The sequence below is a fragment of the Acomys minous genome, assembly GCF_964271855.1.
Source record: "Acomys minous genome assembly, chromosome: 15".
NCBI classification, from domain to species: Eukaryota; Metazoa; Chordata; class Mammalia; order Rodentia; family Muridae; genus Acomys; species Acomys minous.
The window spans coordinates 9,060,446-9,067,275 of NC_140497.1; positions in this window are offsets into that span (position 1 = coordinate 9,060,446).

The window sequence follows — 6,830 nt, forward strand, 5'->3', positions numbered from 1 at the left end:
CCTCCTTAGGTCATTGAGCCAAGAGTTCTGTAAATATTGTCTCGAAAGCTTAGTTGCAATAAGTTATGGGACCTATGTCAGAGAGGTGAGTTTTCACTTGATTTCTTTTCTTTTTTTGTTTTTGTTTTTTGAGACAAGGTTTCTCTGTAGCCTTGGCTGTTCTGGACTCGCTTTGTAGACCAAGCTGGCCTCGAACTCACAGCAATCTGCCTGCCTCTGCCTCCCAAGTCCTGGGATTAAAGGTGTGTACCACCATGCCCCGCTTATGCTTGGTTTCTTTTGGGGATTTTTGTACATTGTTCTTGCAAGTATTAAGTATATTTTTGAATAAGTAATTGCATGAGATATTCCAGACCCTGCAGAATTTTCTAGAGGCCTTGCATCCATGAGCAACACTGACAGCTGCCTGTGACATATCTTTAGGTCATCTCTGTCTGCATGGAAGCTTGCCTAGATGAGGCAGGAAACTGGATTTGAGTCTCGTTCTTAAGTGCAGGGCTGTGCTTTCCAGCATAACCATGCAGAGACACAGGGGCTCCTCACTGGAAACACTGAGACACTACCACTGAGGAATCTATAGGAGGAGGAGCTGTGAGTGGCCAGCAACCTCACAAACAAGTCTCTTTTTCTTTCTTTTCCTTTTTTGTTTGTTTGGGGGATTTTTTGTTTGTTTGGTTGGTTGGTTGGTTTGGTTTCTTGTTTTTGTTTTTGTTTTTATTGTTTTGTTTTTGTTTTTCTGAGACAGGGCTTTGCTATGTATCCCTGGATGTCCTGGAACTCACCCTGTAGGCCAGGCTGGCCTCACACTCAGAGATCTACCTGCCTCTGCCTCCCAGCTGCTGGGATTTAAAGCATGTGCCATGACAGTCCAGGTACAAGTTTAATTCTAAATTCAAATATTTTATCATAGATGCTGAGTTCATCCGCCATTGCCCAATGAAATTACTTAGACCAGTAGTTTTTAACCTGAGGGTCACAGCCACGGGAAAGCACACATTTCTGATATTCTTAGGAACTGAGGCACCACTTAGAAGAAGTATAGTTATGAAGTAGCAAAGAAAATAATTTTGTGGTTGGAGTCACCACAGCATGGAAAACTGTATTAAACTGTATTGGGGTCACAGCATTAGGAAAGATGAGAGCCTCTGACTTCAGATGCAAGTTAAAACAGAAGAAACAAAAAACCCCTCTGCTGTACTGAGGACTCCTCACAAGAGGGCACTGTACCAGCACCCCAAGGCACTGAGTTTCTGCTTCTGCTTCTGCACGGTCAGGAACTGGCATTGCAATAACTCAATTACATAAGCCGATTTTATCTTTGCTTTGGGTTCTGCTCAAAGATCCTGAATAAACAGAAATTAATAACAACACTGTGTTTTTTAAGTGCGAGTAGTTTTATATAAGCTGCCAGTCACTGCTGCCTGCTGTGTATGAAATATGTATTATCTCCGTAAGGAGCATTTCTTGTCTGAAGTAATGGGCAATGGCTTAGAAAGTCAGTTTCATGAGAGAATAATAAGAAAGTGGAGGACGTGGAGTAAGGAGTGCCTGGAATCTTTTCATTATATCCCTTCCTCGGAACTAACCAGTAATCTGAGTATTGTGGCGAAAGCCTATGATTCCAGACGTGGGAGATGGAGGCCTAGGGTGAGTTCAAGGTTACCTGTGGCTACGTATGAAGTTCAAGGCCAACCTGGGCTACGTGACAGCCTGTCTCAGAACAACAGCGACAACCTTTGTGGCCAGGGAGAGCTTAGCAAAGTGCCTACCACGCAACCATGAGAACCTGAGTTCGGCTCTCCAGCACCCATGTAACAGGTCAGTGTGGTGGGGCACACCTGTAACGCTAGAGCTAGGGCACAGGGGACAGAGACAGGTGGGTCTCAGAGCTTGCTAGCCAGCCAGTCTACCTAATCAGTGAGTTCTGGGCTCAGTGAGAGACCCTGTCTCAGTGGTCCTCACGCTCCCTAATGCTGTGGCCCTAAAACTCCTCGTGTCGTGGTGACTCCCAACCATAACATTATTTTGTTGCTACCTCATAAGTGCAATTTAGCAACCATGTGATTGTAATATAAATATCTGATATGCACGATATCTCATATGTGACCCCTGTGGAGGTCAGCAAAACCCACCGGTAGGAGAACCAGCGCCCTGTGTAATCAAAGAGTAATCAAGGGATGTCCCTAACATAGACCCATGGCCTTCATACAGACTTCACAAGGAACCAAGACACGTATAAGCACATACACACTTTAAAACAACAAACTGATTGTCACTGGACCAAGGATAGACCTTCTGGTTCTGCTGTCCCCCAGGGAGAAGTTACTGCGGCAGGGGCTCATGTTGAAGGTGCACACGTGATGCTCTGCACCTCCTGGAGTGCCCACATGGGCTCGTGTGCTCTGTGACTGGAGGCTTGAAGATTTAGATATCATTTGAGCCATTAACCATTTCACTGAGGCCATTAGCATGCACCAACCATCATTAACCATTCTACACACTGGGGAGAGAAAGGAGACCGTAAAGACAAAGAGAAGCAGAGACAGAGGAAATAAGATGGGGGAGGCAACGCTATCAGATGCCATATGCACAGTGGAAGATGTTTAAAACTCTGATTTTCCACTTAATTCTCATTTGTGTTTCGTCTCAAAATAGGAGATTAACAAGAATTATTTATACTTTTGCTTGGATTGTTGGAGATGAGGTAGGAAATAACACCAAAAATGTAATTAATTAATTAAACAAACAAAACCCCAAAACCCTAAGGCACAGTGCTGGGCTGATATAATCCACAGGAAGCACAGAATTTCTCCTATAACCCCTCAGCCCCCTTAAAGCCTCCTTCACCAGAAGCAGCCCTTGAGTCCCAGCCGAGCTCTGATGCCTGCATAGCAGATGTGGAGTCTTTCTCTTCAGCAACTTGTTGGAAGTGTAAAAGTGGGTGCCACAGTGCTGGTTAGTTTATATCAACTTGACACAATCTAGAGTCCCCTTAGAGGAGGGGACCTTAATTGAGGAATCCCCTCCACCAAATTGGCCTGTGGGAGTGTCTGTGATCATTCTCCTGATTAATGGTTGATATCAGAGGGCCTAGCCCACCTACTTAGGGATATGATCTGAGCTGTGTAAGAAGCCAGGCTGCACAAGCCATGAGGAAGCAAGCCAGGAAACAGCATTTTTTTTTTCATGGTCTTTGCTTCTGTTCCTGCCTAAGGTTCCTCCCGGAGTTCCTGTCCTGCCTTCCCTCAGTGGTGAAGTGTGACCTGAGAATTGTAGGTTGAAATAACCCTTTTCTTACCCAAGTTAGTCTTGGTCAGTGTTTTATCACAGCAACAGGAAGCAAACTAGGAGAGGAGTTGGTTAAAACAAACAAACAAATAAACAAAAGCATAGGATATTGCTGTAGCATCCGTTTTTGGGGTTGGGAGGAGTTTTTGGGGGGTGGGAGGAGTACTAAGGAAGTGTTTGGAGATTTGGGCTAGAAAAGCTATTCAATGCTGAGGGTTCGGTGAGCTTTTGTAGGAATTTGGAAGGTAGTACAAAAAGAAATAAAGGCCTGGCTTATTTCAGAAGGAAGCAAAAAAAATTCTGTCATGGCTGTTCATATGGGACAATGCATGCTAGTTATGTGGGATTGGCAAATCAGCTGTGATTAATAAGAGGCCAAAATCACTGAGCTGAACTCTGGGAAGTTTATTCTCAGAGTCGGCACACACAAGCTGTGGTCCAGGCACGGCTGTTGCTCTATCTCACACTAGCAGCAGCCAACCTTGGTAACGTGTGTCTCCCCTGCAGTGCTAGTGCGGGTTTTGGTGGCATGAAAGCTGAAGTTTCAGGAGTCGTGGAGAGCAGCTGAGGCTTGGTTGGCGCTGTGAGAGGCCAGGAGGTCGTTGGTGAAGGTGCAGCTTCAGTTGCCATGGAGACCCAAGCTTACTGAAGATGCCAAGACGGTGGGACAACCACTGAGGTTAGCAGCAGCTGTGGAGTGGAGCCAGCTTGAATCTGCAGAGGAGCTGTGTGTGTTGTGGATAGCAAAGCCTGAGAGGAGAGGCGGAGTGATACAAGCCCTTTGGAGGCCACAAGGTCTTGAGTGAGGCATAGATGTGGGGCACTGAGCTGGAGGACTTGATTTACACTGCTGCATAGTAGTTTTGCTTTGCTTTGCTTTTAACTGTGCCCTGGTTCTTTCTTGGAATATGAAGTATTTAACTTATTTCTATTTTATAGGAGCCCACAGTCGATAGTCCTTAGACTCTTTCAGAGACAATAGATTTTTTTTAATGAACTCTAAAGTGTTTGAATATTTTAAAGGCTGTGATATTTTTAAGGTTATGCTATGTCTTACATTGTGATAGTAAAATCAACATGACACCTTGGGTACAAGCAAAAAAAAAAAAAAAAGGAAAAGTTTAATAGTGTTAGAGTTTAGAGTTTAATAGTGATGTGTTTGTGTCGAACTGCCAATGGCTCAAATAAGTTGCCTTTGTTTTTTCCCCTTTAATCAACTAATGGAAGCTACAACTATGTGGGAAGAAGGAACACGCCTCAATCGAGAAAAGGCCTCCGTCAAATTGGCCTGTAAGCAAATCAAAAAGCAGACTGAACAAGTCATGGGAAACCACCCAGCAAGCAGCACTCTTCATGGTCCCTGCTTGAGCTCTGCCCTCCACGTTCCTTCTAGAGTTCATGTCCTAATTTCCCTCAGTGGCGGACTGTGATTAATGTATAAGCCAAATAACACCCTCACGTGGGTTTTGGTCAGTGTTTTATCACTAGAAAGCAAGCTAGAACATGCCTTCTGCCTCCTCCTGTGGGAATGCCTGTCTCATGCACTGCCTCGGTGACTCAACAGTGCAGCCAGGTATGAGGGCTCAGAAGCCTGGCAGAACAGCCCAGGCTACTTCAGCACTGTGCCCAGTTTTTGAGCCCATAAGTCATTGATGCTGGCTGTGGAATTTCCTGTGAGTCTCTGAGTTTAAAGAAGACGATAAACCCGCCATAGAAATCAGTGGAGAACTCTGATGTGGGGCGTTAGCAACAAAGGCTGCATTAACATAGGCTCCGAAGCACACACAGACATTAGTGTGCATTTACAGGAAGTCAGCATTCCAAAGAAGTGTGCAGGAGTTTTAGAATCCTGACAGCGTAGTGGCAAATGGAAATGCAGGACTGCACATCAGAATTTTGCCGAGTTTACCCCAGCTGTAGGCGGCCGTCATCACAGGCAAGATGCAGGCCCTCAGCCTCATCCAGCGCATCTATGAAACTAGGCACCAAGAGGTGAGTGTAGATTCAGAGAAACACTGGGTTTGCGTGAATACCTTATTCTGGCTCAGTTATGTCTGCCCTAAAAGGGCTGTTGGGGACCCAGCCACTGCACCTCATTTGGAAAGGGTCCAGTTGAAATAAGGTCAGTGGTTCTGGGGAGTGCACACAGACCATGAGTTGGTAAGGTATTAATTTCCCTAGAACGCCTGGTGTCCCTGGGGATCAGCAACCAAACTATGCTGGAAAGGGGAAGAGGGCTACCTCACAGTCTTGAATCTCAGAATCCAAGTTATCTTCTCTCACAGAGAAGAGATGAGGGCATCTCCACCCTGGCCTACCCTCCCTGAGTGTTCCGTGTCAGTCCTTCCAGTCACAAAAGATTGGATACTCAGTCTTTGTGTGTAGGCAGAAGGTTAATGTGGAAGTAATTAAGTTCTTGAGTAAAGAGCATGGTTAAGATAATTGAAGAAGGGACAAGGTCTCCAGGGGCCATGAGCCTGTCTCTGAAACGTCACTCATAGAGTCTAGACAACCTTTCTTAAAAGGCCTTTTAATTTAAATCCTGTATGCAAACCGCTTAGAGAGTAGAGTAACTGGGACAGGGGGCTGTCTAGAAGCTGTCACCATCAGTCCTCAGCCTTGGCTCCTTATTTGGCTCATTAATGGTGGTTTGGAGAAGACACATTAACGCAAATGGGCATCATGCAGAAAATGTACAGATTTTTCTATTGGGAACCCAGGCAGAGCTATTAGGGAAGCAAGTGATGTGTCTAGTGGTCACAACCCAGACAGGAAAAGCTACCGGGAGGGAGACAGATAGAAACAGGGACAGTGGGGCAAACTTTCCATGGAGAAAGGGTCATCAGTTTGACTTCAGTGACATGGGGCAAGTGCTAACTCCAACCAACACTCTTATGTAAATTCAGCATAGGAGAGTACAAAGGCCAGGGGACTTTTGGACAGGAAGGGAACATCCAGAAAGGCACCAGCATCAGCTGTTTGCCAGTACAACACTAATGGGGTGAGCCGGGGTTACGGGGCATCCCTTCATTCGTGAGGCCAGGCAACGCCTGAGTGCAGGTGACCTGCACTCGCAGCATGAAGGCAGGGTGCTCAGTGCCAGCTTGGAAACAAAGGCTCTAGAGTCAGCCTGGGAGGAGAAGTAGGATGTTTCTTTGTCTGTGCTACCACAGGTGGGCACACCAGTCATGCCTATGTCTTTGTGTCCATATCATCTATATCCGCAATTAAATCCACACTGAATGTATCATTTGTATTACTTATATATAGCTATATAAATCATCTAATGCTTATGTCTACAATCACAGTGTGGGTGTGGGGGGGTGCACGCGCGCGCGTGAGCATGTGCACATATATGTATGTGTGTAATTTCTTGAGATGGGAAAGTCTAAGTAAGCTGTTGTTGTAGTGGCATTAGTCATAAAATAAACATCCAGTTTGCAGATAATCCTATGCTACCCCTGTGAAAAGGCCCTTTGACCCCCAAAGGGGGTCCAGGACAGCCAAACTATACAGAGAAACCCTGTCTTAAAAAAACAAAA